Source organism: Notamacropus eugenii, chromosome 7 (genome assembly GCF_028372415.1).
Source record: "Notamacropus eugenii isolate mMacEug1 chromosome 7, mMacEug1.pri_v2, whole genome shotgun sequence".
NCBI lineage: Eukaryota > Metazoa > Chordata > Mammalia > Diprotodontia > Macropodidae > Notamacropus > Notamacropus eugenii.
In genome coordinates, this window is record NC_092878.1 from 994671 (window position 1) to 1009528 (window position 14858).

At 42.9% G+C, this 14858-nt stretch overlaps 1 protein-coding gene and 1 long non-coding RNA gene across 4 annotated transcripts in view; one reads left to right on the plus strand and one right to left on the minus strand.

Annotated features, from left to right (window-relative positions):
- The window catches only part of MAPK6 (mitogen-activated protein kinase 6), a 39677-nt gene extending 28711 nt beyond the window's left edge, over positions 1 to 10966 (minus strand). Inside the window, exon 1 of one of the 3 annotated variants that reach the window (XM_072623531.1) lies at positions 10775 to 10966. The gene's annotated coding sequence lies outside the window, so the exon portion shown is untranslated. Of the gene's footprint in view, positions 1 to 9583; positions 9671 to 10770 lie in introns of those variants that run through there. The other 2 variants (XM_072623532.1, XM_072623533.1) reach the window with 2 other exon arrangements.
- Positions 9789 to 12880, plus strand: LOC140513661 (uncharacterized). Its single transcript, XR_011970270.1, has 2 exons — positions 9789 to 9887; positions 11841 to 12880. It is a non-coding gene; the product is annotated as an uncharacterized lncRNA (long non-coding RNA).
- The last annotated feature ends 1978 nt before the right edge of the window (positions 12881 to 14858 follow it).

A 14858-nucleotide genomic window follows, 5' to 3' on the forward strand; every position in this document is an offset into this window, starting at 1 on the left:
TCCTAAGTCTCCTAAAGAACCAACAACCACCAAATTCAAGATCCTTAGTGGGGAGGCTCAAGAGCGTGTAAGCCCACCAGGTGGTACCCAAGGAGTGTTCAGAAAAATCTGCCACTTATATAGTAATTTAAGTGAGGCACATTATCTCATTTGACCCTCAAAAGAACCTTGTGACACAGGTACTATGATCTCCACTTATAATGAGAAAATTGAAGCTGAGAGAGGTTAAGTGTCTGCTCACAGTCACAGCTAGTGTGTATCAGAGGTAGGACTTGGATCGAGGTCTCTCCACATTCTTAAATCCATTATTCTGCTCTTTCCACTACACTAGATATTGCCTCTCAGTCTTAGAGAGAACACCTATTTTGTTCTAAATCCCCTCCACTCCAGTCCCTGCCCAAATACAATTTATGGTCTAAATGCTTTTGTAAATGCTAGGTGGTATTTGTCATCTATGACAGATAAAAACATGTTGGTAAGTCTGCTACTTTTTACTAAGTACCCAGTGATTCTAGATCCATATCCATCGTGAATATAAGCAAAAGAACCTTGGGTTGACTAGATAATCTTGTTGAATAAATAATAGGGTGCTTAATAAATTTTCTGATGATGATAAGGACAGCTACACTCTACAGAATTCATTCATTCATTCAGCATTTATTTAGCAGTTCCTCTTCGCCATACACTCGGGAGGCCATGGGGATGCACAGAAAAAAGGAAAGCCCCTCTTATTAAGAAGTTTGCCATGAAAGAGAGGGAAGGAAAAAGGGAGAGAACAAAACGATAGGTAAATACAAAATACAGATCAAACAGTAAGTATTTATTCAGAAGCTACTATTTACCAGGCATTGCGCACTACGCCCTAAGGATAAAAGGGCAGAGGTTACATTCTAACAGGGAGGGACAGATGTATAGGTATATGCACAAGACACATAAAGTAGACCACCATAACCTCAGAGGAAGCGCACAGCCAATGCAGAAGCTGTATGTGAGAGGTACATCCATAGGGCGCATGGCTGGCCAGAGACTGGAAGAGTGGGGAAAACACCCAGTTATGGCAAGTCCTTCTATTTATTCCTAGAGGTAACAGAGTCACTGGCACTTGTTGAGCAGTGGATATAACACAGCCAGACCTACACTTTGGTGGCAGTATGGAAGATGGACTGGAGTGGTGGAGAGGCCTAAATCAGAGAAATCTAATTAGGAAGTTTTTTCAATGGTCCAAGTGAAAGGTCATAAAAGCCTGAACCAGGGTGGTGGGACAGACATCTGTGAGATACAAACGACAAGATCTGCCAACTGATTGTATAGGTGGGGTGAGAATGAGAAATCAAAGACGGCACGACACGAGGGCTGCAAGCACAGCTGACTGAAGGAATGCCTTGCTTCGTAAGAGAGGTACTTTTAGGTGAACATATTAGTTCTGTCTCGGACATGTGTTTGGAATGCCTGCTAAACGGATAGCTGATGGTGATTCATGACAAGAGCTCAGAAGAGAGATTGCAGTTGGATAAATATATATGTATATATGTATGTATGTGAGTTAACCGCAATGATATAAGAATTGAACTCCATGAGAGTGGATGATATCACCAAGTTAAAAAGTACTGAGGGAAAAAAGACGAGTGCTCAGGACAGAGTCTTAGGGTACACTGGCAAGGGACAGGGTTGGGAGGGACTGGAGAGGAAGAAGGTGGAGTCTGGGATAGGCCTTGTTTAAAAGGTGGCACTGAAGCTAAACCTTCAAGGAAGCTAGGGAGTCTACAAAGATAAGTAAAGAGTACATTCCGGGCATGGCAGACAGTCTGCACAAAGGCAGGGAGAAGAGAGAAGAGATGATGTATACAGGGCCCCAAAAGTACCTGAGAAAGTAATATGCAATAGTTTTAGAAAGGCAGATGGAGATAAACAGTGGAATTTGTATTTTACTGTAAGTTCCCTGATGGTAGAGACTGTCCATATCTATATAAATATCTTCAATTCCTAGAACTCAGTAGGTGCTTAATACATGCTTGACTGACAGACTGAACCTAGAGGTAACTAGGTATCACTGGAACTTGTTGAGCAAGTGAGTGACAAGGTCAGACCTGTGCTTTAGGATTATCAGTGGCAGCCGTATGGAAGAGTAATGGAAAGGGGGAAAGAACAGAGGACAGGAGCACAGTGAGCAGGCTATTAGAATAATCCAGGCCAGATGTAATGTGAGGGCTTAAACTAAAGTGGCTGTGGTGGGAGTGGAGAGAAGGAGATTGATGACGGATGCTGTGGGTGGAAAGTCAGCACAAGAGTTGACAAATGACTGGATACCATCTGAGAGCACACAGAGATGTCATTTTTTTCTTAATCATACCCCTCCCAGTGCTCAACTAATCCCTCATTTCTAAGTAAGCCTCACCTAACCTTAAAGGACAATGGATTCAAAGGACAGGAAAATAAAGGCCATACAGCATTTTCTTTTCCCAATCCCTACTAAATATTTGAGAATCTCTAGGAGTATAGCGAGTCTATAGGCTGATTCTTCCTTTCCCCATCTGTACTGAATTCATTTAGTTTTTCCTCACTACCTCATTCCTAATCTCTCTCTCTCATGGCTTCACATTGTTAATTTCCTACTCTCTGCCCTCCGATCAATTACTCATTTCTACCATATCTGACCCCATTCCCATTTTCTAAGGTGTGATCTTTCCTCTCTTTCTAATGGTTGCTCTGCTATTTGGGGAGATTAGGTAACACTTGTGAGTAACAGAACATGTTATGTGAGGAAAGAAGTAGCCGAGAAGACACAGAACCTGCCCTCAAGCTGCTTATACTCTAACCAGTTCTTCATCCATCAGTAGGACAAAATAAAATAACTAATGCAACAGATATATAATACAAGAAGTTATTCACCAATATGTAAATGATCATAGGTTATGAACAAATAGTTCTTTTAAAAAATCACAAATTATTAATAACCACATGAAACACTGTCTAAATCACTAAGAGAAATAAAACAACCTTAAAGTTTCCCTAAATATCCAACAAAATTGGTAAAGATAGCAAAAGATAGGAACAGTCAGTGTTGGAGAAGTTACAAAAAGATGGTGAAGTTACTGGTGAAGTTGTGAAATGATCCTATCATTCTGGAAAATAATTTGGAAGTATGAAAAGACTATAATGTCCAATAACTTTTGATCCAGAGTTTCCACTGTTGGGCTTATACTCCAAAGAGGTCGGTGATTTCTTTTTAAAGCCCCACATAAAACAAATTTTAATATTAGTGTTTTATGTAGTAGCAAATAACTGAAAACGAAGTAGAGCAAAGTTGTGATACATGAATGGAATAGAACATATGATAAAAACAGAAAAACTGGGAAAGACATGAAATGATACAAAGTAGAGTAGGCAGAATCAAGAAGAAAACATCATACGTTACGACAATAATGTAAACAGAAAGGGCAACAACGAATCAACACACTTCTGGGCAGTTTTATTAGCCACACTTAGCCCCAATTAGTTCTAAGAAGGCGTCTCCCCACTTCTTGAGTACTAGGGCACTGTGAGCACTGCAATGCACCTCACAATTTTTCTATGTGTTGGTCAGTTTTCCTAAACTGTTCCTTTTTTCTCCTCTCTTTTTTTTTTTATTCTTTATTATAGACTCTAGAAGGGGGAAAGGGGAAGAAGAAATTAGAAAATATAAATGATGCAAAAACAAAAGACAGCAATAAAATTTCTTAAGGTAATTATGTATCACTCCATCTCTCTGATTCTTTCCCCAGCTGTCAAACTTCACTTCAGGAAGTTTTAAGATCAAAGAGTAACTTGGCTTTGCCTTGTAGCTGGTCACATCCAGCATGACAAACAGTCAGATAAACTGTACCCTCCTGGGGTCCAACCATTCCTCGGTTATGAATGAAAGAGTGGTATTAAGGAAGCTTTATATAACAACATCCTGAAAGGTCATGTCAATAAGCTCAAAATCAAGATCGTGCCAACTTAAAAATGACAGAGCTCCCATCAGGACCTTTCTATTACTGACCGCTACTTCCAACAGCGTGTCCTAACAGAGTAACAGCTTGTGCAACCTGCATAACTTTCAAGCTTCAACATCAAAGCTTACATAACTCCATTAACTTGCTGAGCTATACAAGGTAAGAGGGCCAGCAGTCACGCTGAGCAAGTCTGTACAGAACAGCATCTCTGGACTCTCCCCCAACAGGTCCTAACACAGCACAGTCAGTCATTCACCAGCTCCAGCTCTGTCAACAGCACGGACTTCTCAAGAGCTTCTTCTTCCCACCCTATCTGGCCTTGCTAAACTCATAATAAAATACATCTAAAGGAAAAACGTGCAAAAAAAAAACCAGAAGATGGAATAACTGCCAAAGACAAACCGTACAAAACTGATGATGCCAATCAGCCAGCTCATGTTCCACCTCCCCTTTCTGGGTTACTAAATGTCCACTGTTACATAAAAACAGGAGAAAAAAATGCTTAATTCAGCACTATGATAATTTCACTATTAAGAGCAGTAAGGCTTTACACACATGAGAAAAAAACAAAAGCTATTCCAATAATGACAGTCTCAGAAGGTGTTATTTTAAGTAATCCACAAAAGGGTTGGGGATTATGTCCACATACTTTCTCCCCATTTTGCTACTTGATAGCCTACCCAAAGAACTATATCATTTAAAGAAATGAAATTTACCAATTTAGATGTGGTAATGTGTAGTGAAAAACGCAAAACAGTAGGCCCTTGGACACTGTGATTGGACTACCCACTTCTTTATAAATAGAGCAAAGTGCTATGAGATCAAGCACTGTGGACTATCTGATTCATAAACAAAGAGCCCGAGTTAGAATTCTTTTCTGCTATGTGACCTTGAGGAAGTCACCTCACCTCTCTCTGGGCATCAGTTTCTCATACAGAAGTGAGGAGCTTGGTCTAATTATTTCAAAGGTGTCTTCCAGCTCTGGATTGAAAATCTTATAATCTCTTCCAAGTGAAGGAGATGGTGACAAGGGAACAAGGCTGTCTAAATGTGAAAGGGGGGAAGGGGAAGGGGCATTTCAGACACAGAACAGAGGCTCTGGTCTTTTGTCCACTAAAGTAAGGATAAGAAGGATAAGAAGGGCTTTTGTGCCAATGTCCACACCTGAATCCTTTGCTCCTCCACACCCTATACACAGACTATTAAACTATGACACTGACAGCCTCCAAGCACCACAGGTATCCTCCTTGTCAAGGAAGAGAAGGAACTGTAAAACCTAGGGCAGTTTTAGTGGTTTGTGAAGAAATTCATTCTTCAGTTAGAATAAAGTTTGTTTGAATTTCTTTTGGAAGCTTAAGGGAAGTTGTTTAAAACAAAACTACCTCTATTATATTCCACAGTGAATATTTAGCTAATACATGCTCTATGTTATTAATGAACTAACGAGTTCTGACTAGATACATCTCCATAAGTAGAACGCTGCTGTAAACCAAACATAGGTATAATATCACATTCAGACCCTACACACTCAAGGAGGATTCCCTAGGAAGTAAGAGGAAATTGTATAGTATATTTCAAATGAGGTGGATGACTTTTCAACAGGCATATTAATGTATTATTGATGGAGCTGTGAATTTACCCAGCCATTCTGCAAAGCAATTTGGAACTACGAGTAAAAAATTACTTATCTGTGCATACTCCTTTTGATTTAGTAATATGATATCACCATGGGCTTATGCCCCAAAGAGATCAGCAACAGATGAAAAGGATTCATAGTCACACAAATTTTTGGCATATCTTTCGGTTATAGCAAAGAACTGAAAACTAAGGGAATGCCCACCACCTGGAGAACAGGAATAAGTAATTATGTGACTGGGCGGGGGGAGGAGGGGGCGCGAAATATTGTAAGGGAGGGTTTCAGAGAAACCTGGGAAGACTTGTATGAACGAAGGCAGAGCGAAGTAAGCAGAACCAGGAACACAATACACAGAATAAAAATATTCTAAAGAATCACTTTTAAAGATTTAAATATTGTGATTAACACAACAATCAACACCATTCCAGAGACTCAGTGATGACTCTGATGCTCAACTTTTAAAAGAGGGGATGGACTCGAGATGCAGAACAAGATGTGGCCGTTGGATGAATTTATTTTTGCTTGGACTATACACACATACTCATTACAACGGTTTGAGTATGTATGAAAACACAAGCTCAGTTAAAAAAAAAAAAAAGGAAAAAACACTCCAGGCAGAGGGAACAGTCTGAGTAAAAGCATGGCTCGGCATGTTTATGGGAAAGGGGTGGAGGGAGCTGAAGAAGGTAAAGTAAACTACAAAATTTTGAAAATTCAATTGAGTTCCAATATAATTTTAGAAGTCTATCCCCATAAGATTGTGGTGGTTGTGGTTCAGTTGTTTCAGTCATGTCCAACTCTCTGTGACCCCATTTGGGATTTTTGTCATTTCCTTCTCCAGTTCATTTTATAGGTAAGGAATTGAGGTAAATAAGGTTAAGTGACCTGCCCAGGGTCACAGAGTTAGTTAAGGCCAGATTTGCATTCAGGAAGAAGAGGCTTCCTGATGCCAGGCCTGGCACTCTATCCACTGTGCCACCTAGCTGTTCCTGGAATGGATGGCAGTGGGTTATTAGCCATCCACCCAAACACTAGTATTGCCTCCAGTTGTATATAAAAGGAACAGTCAGTCCCATAAGAAGTTCCCCTTGAAAGTATCATTCACTTAGCAATAATGTTCCAAGTTCTTTACAGAGCTCAAAGTAATAAAAGAGCTGCAGAAGCTCCTTTCCAGGTTTTTCTGTTAGCATTACCAAGACAGCACCACAAGATCTGACAGAGAACTTGTAACACATAGCAGAAGCCACTCACCTACCTTCCAAGGAAACCAGCTCAACAGCACTAACAGAAACAGCTGATTGTCAGAGTTAAAGATCCAAGCTCTTTCTAAAAGCAATATATATTATGACATAAAAAAACCTCAAGACCTAATCAATTTTGCATGTTGATTACTCCTATACAGTACTCACCTATAACAAATAAATACTGTAAATTCACTTTAACAGGTAACACAGGTGCTACAAAAACTGCAAAAGCAAAAAACCTATGTGTGTAACACAAATTTTACATATAAAAACTGAATCCAAGTTCTAAAAAGTCTGCCAAGTCATTCAAAAAACCAAACTCAAAAGAAAGCCCAGAAGTTCAATTCCTATTACAATACTTTAATACCCACAACTAATAACAATAAATCCATTTTAAAAACTCTTCAATACATAAAACAAAGAAGAGGAGACAAAAGAAAAATCGTCTGCCTTAAGTCTTATTGCCAATCTTATTTTAAGCCAACTTGCTAAACACTGTGGGTTTTCAAGTCAGTCAAAGCTGTATCTTATTACCTAACCCCAACCTAAGCCCTAATTTTGGAACAGTGTGCTCAACAACCCATCATGAAATCCTGACAGATGAAAACGTAATGAGTGGCTATCATGCTGATCTAATATAGTATTCATTATATAAGAAAATGAAAAGTCTACAAATATTTGTCAAATGATTGTATTTAGCACTGTTCTAATAGACTTCCATTAAATTGAAAACCTAACACTTACAGTTCTTTCTGATTAGTTGTTGGCACCTTTGAAAGGATTATTTCTAGGTAAATGTTATTACAAAAGATATACAAACAGTAAAAACACCAATAAAGTCGGTTTCCATCAGTACATGACAGAAATGCTATATACCTTACATAAATCAGCTAACAAATACTTTGTACTACTGGCTAAACCAATTTCACCTCACCAGGAAATCTTTAGAAAATTTTCATTTAGAAATTATGCCAAAATTCCACATTGGAGCATCTAATGCATAGAAAGAAAAATACACTGACTTATTTTAAGATGACAGAGATTCAAAAATCCATCAAAACCACAAAATCACTCCATGGACAAAATATTAATTTTCTCTCATTAGAAAAGACCACATCACCAGAAATATTATGCATTCTGAATGATTTTAGCCCAACTAAATAAAATACAGTATACTTGGAAAGGGGAGGGGAAAAAAAGAGCCACGTTGCAGTCAGTAGGCAGGCTGAGTCATCATGGAACTCATAAAACTTGCTGTTCTTCTGAACTCCCTCCTATACTAACCCCTCATCATAAAAAAAATGTACACTGAGTCAGCAAATGCTACTTTATCAGCCTATGAAAATTCTCAGAATTAATGCATATGTAAAAACAATGCAAAACTTTTAAAGTCTGACAGCATCCAGAATCTGTTAAATTCATAAAATAAAAATGAATATTTCTTCCACTCCAAAGGAAAATTATCTCTTGGTGGTTGGATTGGATTGTTTGGAGATTTGGGGAGAGGAGGGGGACAGTTTTATTTATTCATTTATTTATTTATTTGCAGGAGTTTAATGATCAGAGAAAGAGCCAATCTATTTCAGTTTAGAAGAAAGGTATAGATTGTTAAGCTCCACTAAGGGAAAAGAAATGATCTTTCTTATTACATTGTTATTATCTATTATCTTTCACAAGACAGAGTTCTGCATATAATTTATGATAATAAATGGATGTTCAATTGAAATACAAATTCTAGCCTTGTGTTGAACTTCTGAAATCAACAAATAGTATTATATGAAGCTTTAATCTATATATTTCCTTTTTCTAAAGTTTTTCTTTACATAAGGATATATAGAGGATAAAACCTATCATTCTCAAATCTGGCATATTTCCTAGCTTATTTTAAGACCAGCCTGTGAAAATAGTGCATTCAGAAAAGTAAAACAAGAAATATAGTACTGCATATTCTGAAATAACAGGGTTATTTTACAGCCTCTTACTAAATAAATCATAATTTTTTTTTCAGATTAAGGAGGGAAAGAAAGCACAAGCAAGTCTGAGAAGTTTCCTTCAATTGCTCTGCTCTGGATCCTTCCAATCAGATAATTTTATCAAACAATTCCATCGTGAAAATTACACTTGTGATGAATAAACTCAAAAAAGGAAAATGAAGCAACTCAGAATTTGTTCAAAATAAACAGGACAGAAAGACTAACCAAAAAATTTGATAAGTTGTTTGACCTCTAGTCCAAAATGTCTGATGCTAGGCCATTCCCCACTAACTTTTCCCCTCCAAAGAAACTCTCTCCTAACATCACACCAAAGCAGAAAATGAACTTTTAAAATAGAATCATTTTAGCAGTTACATAATATCCTAGGAAACATATCAGTCCTGCTACTATTACTGTGTTCCTAAATACAGTTCACCGTTCCCCTCACTGAATCTTTTCCAAAGGATGGGCAAAAGAAAAAAAAATCATTTCTTTTCTTTTTATGGACTCAACGAAACAATCTGTACCAAATGGAATTAAATGAAGTCAAAAGTCCAGTACTTTTCAGTGAATCTCAGGGAAGTCCTGGGTCACAGTTCAAAAATAAGAAGGTTAAAAATAAGAGGATACAGTAACTCTAGAGTGAATTTCATGGAAATGACAACTAATTCTCAATAACTCTGGTCTCTTTACAACACCACCCTGCGCAGCTAAGCAAAAAGTGACTGAAACATACAAGGAAATTGACAAACATACAAGATCGTCTCTTCCAGGGAAGACTCTCAGACAGCCTGTAATGTGGCCCCGGGTACCTAGTTTATCCAGCTAAGCCCTCGGGTGCCTCGGCCCGGAGGAGTCAGCTGAGGCAGTCACTGGGGGCAGAAGGGGGGAAACCGGAGGGAGGGTGCAAGAGGAGATCCGGGAAACTACTTCCACCAGCAAAATGCCAGGAAGGCGTGAGTCCCCCGTCACCACAAACCGCTCCCGGGATTTCCCCCTCCCTCCGGAGGCCCCCCTACAGGCCCCAGCTATTCAAATCTCTGCCCTGAAGGAACAAGAGGTGAGAGATCGAACGCTCACCTCCCCCAGAAAAGCAAAAGTGATGGAGAAAGTCCCCAGGGAAAAAAGAGGTGGGGGCGGCACTGAGCCCCCGGGGCAGTGGAGGGGGGATAGGAGTCCCCAGGACAGGAGCGAGGGCCCTAAGTGCCCAGGGCAGGGGGAGGGCCCTAAGTGCCCAGAGCAGGGGGACTCTAAATCCCCGGGGCAAGGGGGGGGGGGGACCTGATCCTGGGGCAGGGGGAGATCGTAAGTGCCCAGGTTGGGGGGGGGGGGGGGGCTCTAGGTCCCAGGAGCGGCTGCGGGGGGAACCATAAGTTCCCGGGACAGTGGGAGAATGTAAGCCCCAGAGGAGGGGCCTTCCCCAGCCAAAGAGAGAAGTCAGGGTACCCCTGCCCCGGATCAGGAGAGAGGGGCCGAGGGGCGCACCCCGCCCCCCGCTCCCCGCCCGCAGCGGCCTCCCCCTAATGCCGCCCCCCCTCGGGCGGTGGGAGGGGTGGGCGGCGCGCCCCACGCCGCGGTATCCGCTTCCCCGGCCCCGCCGGAGGGCAGGGGGGGCCGAGCCCGGCCGCCGCACGCGGATGCCCCCCCCCAGCCCAGGCCGATCCAGGCCGGGCCCGGCACCGGGCACAGCAGGAGGAGGGGCGGCGGGAAGGAGACGGAACAAAAGCGCCTTTGTTAAGAGGCCGCCGCCGCCGCCGGAGGGAGGGTCACACAATGGAGGAGGCGGAGGGGGAGCGGAGAGGGCGAAGGAGAGCGGAGGGGGCCGAGCCGGGCCGGGCCCGCCGCCAGGCCTCCGGGCTCGGGGTCCCGCTCCCCGCCGCCGTCCCCCGCGGCCGCCCCCCCCCCCCCCCGCGGCCCTCGGCCCCCCGGCCCCCCGAACGCACTCACGGGACTTCTCCGACTCATCGAGGCAGTGCAGGGCCCGCGGACAGCCCCTGAGGTCGGCTCCGGTCTCCGGCGGGGTTGGCGGCAGCGGCGTCTCCAAGGCTCTCGCTTTGCCGCAGTCGCCGCCATGTAACCCCGACCCGAGAGAGAGGGCGAGGGAGGGAGGGGGAGGGGAGGGGGAGGTCTAGGGGCGGGGCCTCGGAGGCCACGCCCCCTCGGCCTGCGTCACAGGCTCCCTCGCCGGGTTCCCCGCCCCGGGCCCTCCACCCCACACGCCCCCAGCTCCCGGGTCCGCTTCCTTTTTCCCTTTGGCCGCTCGCCACGGACACGCCGGGACCGGGGCCTGGGCACGCTGACGGGGCCAGCCCGGAGAGGCCGAGGGACGGTGCGCCTCGCGGGGCCCGGTGCGGAGCCCTGGCGCCCGCCCTCGCGCTCGGCCAACCACACGTCGAGCCGTAAAAAAGTGTTACATTGTGCATGCAACTGATCAGCTGGAGCCTGGAGCCCCGGCCGGCCGGGCTGCGGAGGCCGGGCTGCGGGGGCCGGGCTGCGGGGGCCGAGCTGCGGGGGCCGGGTTTGGGTGAGCCAGCCCGTCTGGGCGGAGGCAGAAGGGCCTAAAACCGGCTCTGAGAAGGGTTGGAAAGAGGTGCGGATAGGGAGGGGTGCAAGAGACAGACCTGCTCTGGAAGCGCCCCTAGTCTGAGGGCAGAGACAAAACATGGATTTACCAACAATTATTTACTAACAAGCCAGAGGGAAAGCACTCCAACCCAGGGGAGTAAGGAGAGGCTTCCTGGAGAAAGTGGCCAGGGAGACAAAGGAGATGGAGATGACAGGGAGAAGGTTTGGGCTGAAGTTCCTTGGCAAAGGACTCCTGGATTCGGGGTTCTTAGTCTGGAACCCTTGAACTTATAAAATATCAAATTGAAAATGTCAAAATTAAAATATAAAAATATATTTATTTTGAATGTATAAAATATCAAAATGAAAATATAAAAATATTTTTGAGAAATTATTTCAATAGACATGACTTATTTTGTAATCCTGAGTCTTATTTGCATTCAAAAAGGTTATTCAGCTATTTTGCTATAGGAAATGATGAACAGGAAGACTTCAGAGAGGCCTGGAAAGACTTACATGAACTGATGCTGAGTGAAAGGAGCAGAACCAGGAGAACTTTGTCCACAGCAACAACCACAGTGTGTTGGGAATTTTCTGGTAGACTTGGTCCTTCATTAGCAGTGCAAGGACCTAAAACATTCCCAGTGGACTTTTGAGGCAAAATGCCTCCCACATCCAGAGAAAGAACTATGGAGTTGGATCGCAGAATGAAGCAGACCATTTTCTTTTGTGTTATGTTTTGTTTTATGGTTTCTCCCATTCATTTTAATTTTTCTATTCAACATGACTAAGGTGAAAATGTATTTAATAGGATTGTATGTGTTGAACCTATATAAAATTGCAAGCTATCTCAGGGAAGGAGGGGTTGGGAGGGGAAAAAAAATCTAAGATATATGGAAGTGATTATAGAACACTGGAAACAAATAAAATAATTATGAACCATTATTTGGAGAAGATGCAGAAAGCTACACTCCAGTTCTAATATATTTCAGATTCTAGCTCTACTATTGGTCATCTTTGTGATCTTGGTCTAGTCATTTCTTGGGACCTTAGATTCCTCCTCTATAAAATATTTTTTTCTCATTACCCCCCACCCCCATGAGGCACCCACCAAACTGAAGAAGACAGCCAAAGGAGTCCATGACAAAAAAATAAATAAATAAAGGTAAGAACTCTTAAGAGCCTAAACTAATATTTCTACATACCTTGGGAGTTACTAGGCCACATTCTCCTAGCCAGGTTCTTATAAAGTGTTTGTTTGGTTTGTACTCCCAGTGCTTAGCACTGCTTTAATAAATGCTTGTTGACTGACTCATAAGCTTTGTACCCAGACTGACAACCTCAACATTGTTACCCAATGTTTGAAAGGTTATCATGTGAAAGAAGGACTTACTTTGATCTACGCAGCAAAACTCGATCCGATGTGTGTTAATTGTAGAGATGGCAATTTTGGTGTACTATAAAGAAGCTTCTTTTAATCAAAGTTAACCCACAATGGAGTGGACTGCTTTGTTTGTAGTAGCACCTTAGTGAAGCATTAAGAGCGCTGAATTTTGAGGCAGAGATCCCAAACCCCAGCTCTACAGTTTGCTGTCTTTGTGGCCTTGAATAAGTCGTTTTCTCAGACCTTAGATTCCTCCTCTACAAAGAGAGGACTTCTTTTTCTCATGCTCTATACCACTAAATGAAAGACCCTACAGAGCTTCAGGTAGCCAGTATTCTAGAGTAGCTGGAAGCCTTCCAAATTGTAGCAGAGTATATTTGCACAAGAAAGGCAGGAACTTGGAACAAAGGATTTGAGGTGAAAGATGTTGGCTTTCAGAGGACTTTCCCACCCTTTTTGTATTTAACAGTTTATTCCTTTGACAAATCCAGAAGAACTTGTGACTGAAGACTAGGTCCCTCAGATCCTTTGGGTTTTGTTGGAATGCAGCCCCCCCAAAAATGATTTAAAGGGGAATGGAGGTTGACAGTCCTTAACTGAATAGAGTTAAGAGGACTTTCTAAAACTAAATCCAGCTCCTCCCCACCCCCACTTCCTTTGGAGTAAAGCAGATGGGATTATAGTGAGTTTGGCCACAGTTTTTTCTGCCAAGCCCTGAGGAGATTTGAGGTGAGTGGAGTCCACACTTTCCCAACCCTCGAAATAGCGTCCAGGGCAGTGGTCAAGTATCAAAGTTCCTTATTTAAAACAAAACAAAAAAACCCCACAAAATGTGGCAGAAGTCAAAGTGCTTGTCAGAGGGGGAGCTCAGAATTAACTTCTTGTAGACCTTCTAGAGAGTCTACCACTTCTCTAGCTAATCTCTTAAGACTGGGGAGGGAAATGGCAGAAGAGGGGAATAATGAATTCCCTTTTAGCTTTAGGGAATTTATTTTAGATCAAAAGCTTTCAATTCAGTCACCATTAAGTCAAGTCCCCAGTTACAAAGATTTTTATCATTTAGGCAGAAATTGGGTTCTCTGCCCAACTTTATGTGTTCCTCTAGCGAGCCCTTGGCCTCTTTGTGGGTTAGGCAAAATTCAACTTACTGGAAAACATTTAGGTAATATTATGGCTAATATTATAGTTTCTGTGGATATGTTGAGGTTGAGAGGTGCTGGGGACCCCGAAATACCGACACATCGGGTCCTGCTCGAACGAATTCAACTCAAGCCTTCTTAAAGCCAAAGAAGAACAAAGTTTATTAAAGATTCACCATATTGGGTTGACTCTTAAGGAGCCTAACCATTGGTAATGCTTGTACTCCCAAGCAGGCCAGATAGAATCTCAGCGAGAGAGAGTCCAAGCTGGATTGAATCTGAGCGCCTTCAAGGAGGCGAGATGGAACGTAAATACAGAAAAGGCTGTAGGAGGGATCCAGATGCCACCAGGTTGTCTGGGATCCCCATGGTCTCCATAGAGCAAACCCAGGGAGAATCCTGATGGGAGTGGCTGGTAATGGGATCAAAGGGAGGCATATCAGAAGAATGCTAAATAGAAGGGAGTATCTGACCTGGGGGAAATGGAATTGGAATCCAAGGAACTCCCCCCCCCCAGCAAAGGCCAGACTTTTGGGGGGGCCCTTCTGACAAATGGGACAAAATCCCTCCGGATTCAAGGGGAAAAGGTCTTGGCTTGGGCTTGTACCCCATCAGATAGACAGTCGCCAGAAAGGGAAGCTGGGGAAAGAGGTGACCTTTTCCTGGAACTGGTTCCCCCAGCTCAGGTCTTTGGCTCAAAGATGCCTAGAGAGCAATTAATCCTCTATATCTAATTTTCATACCATAGTTTAGGCTTGCCTCCATACCTCAGAGGCATGCTAGATCACTAAGTCCATTCAAGGTAACAAGCATTCATTAAGCACTTACCATGTTTCTGGCACTGAAACAATGGGGAAACAAAGAAAAACAAAAAAAAAAACAGTCCAGCTATATCATTGTCTAGTGGGAGAATTGTGTTCTTCCATTGCCAAAGAAGAAATGC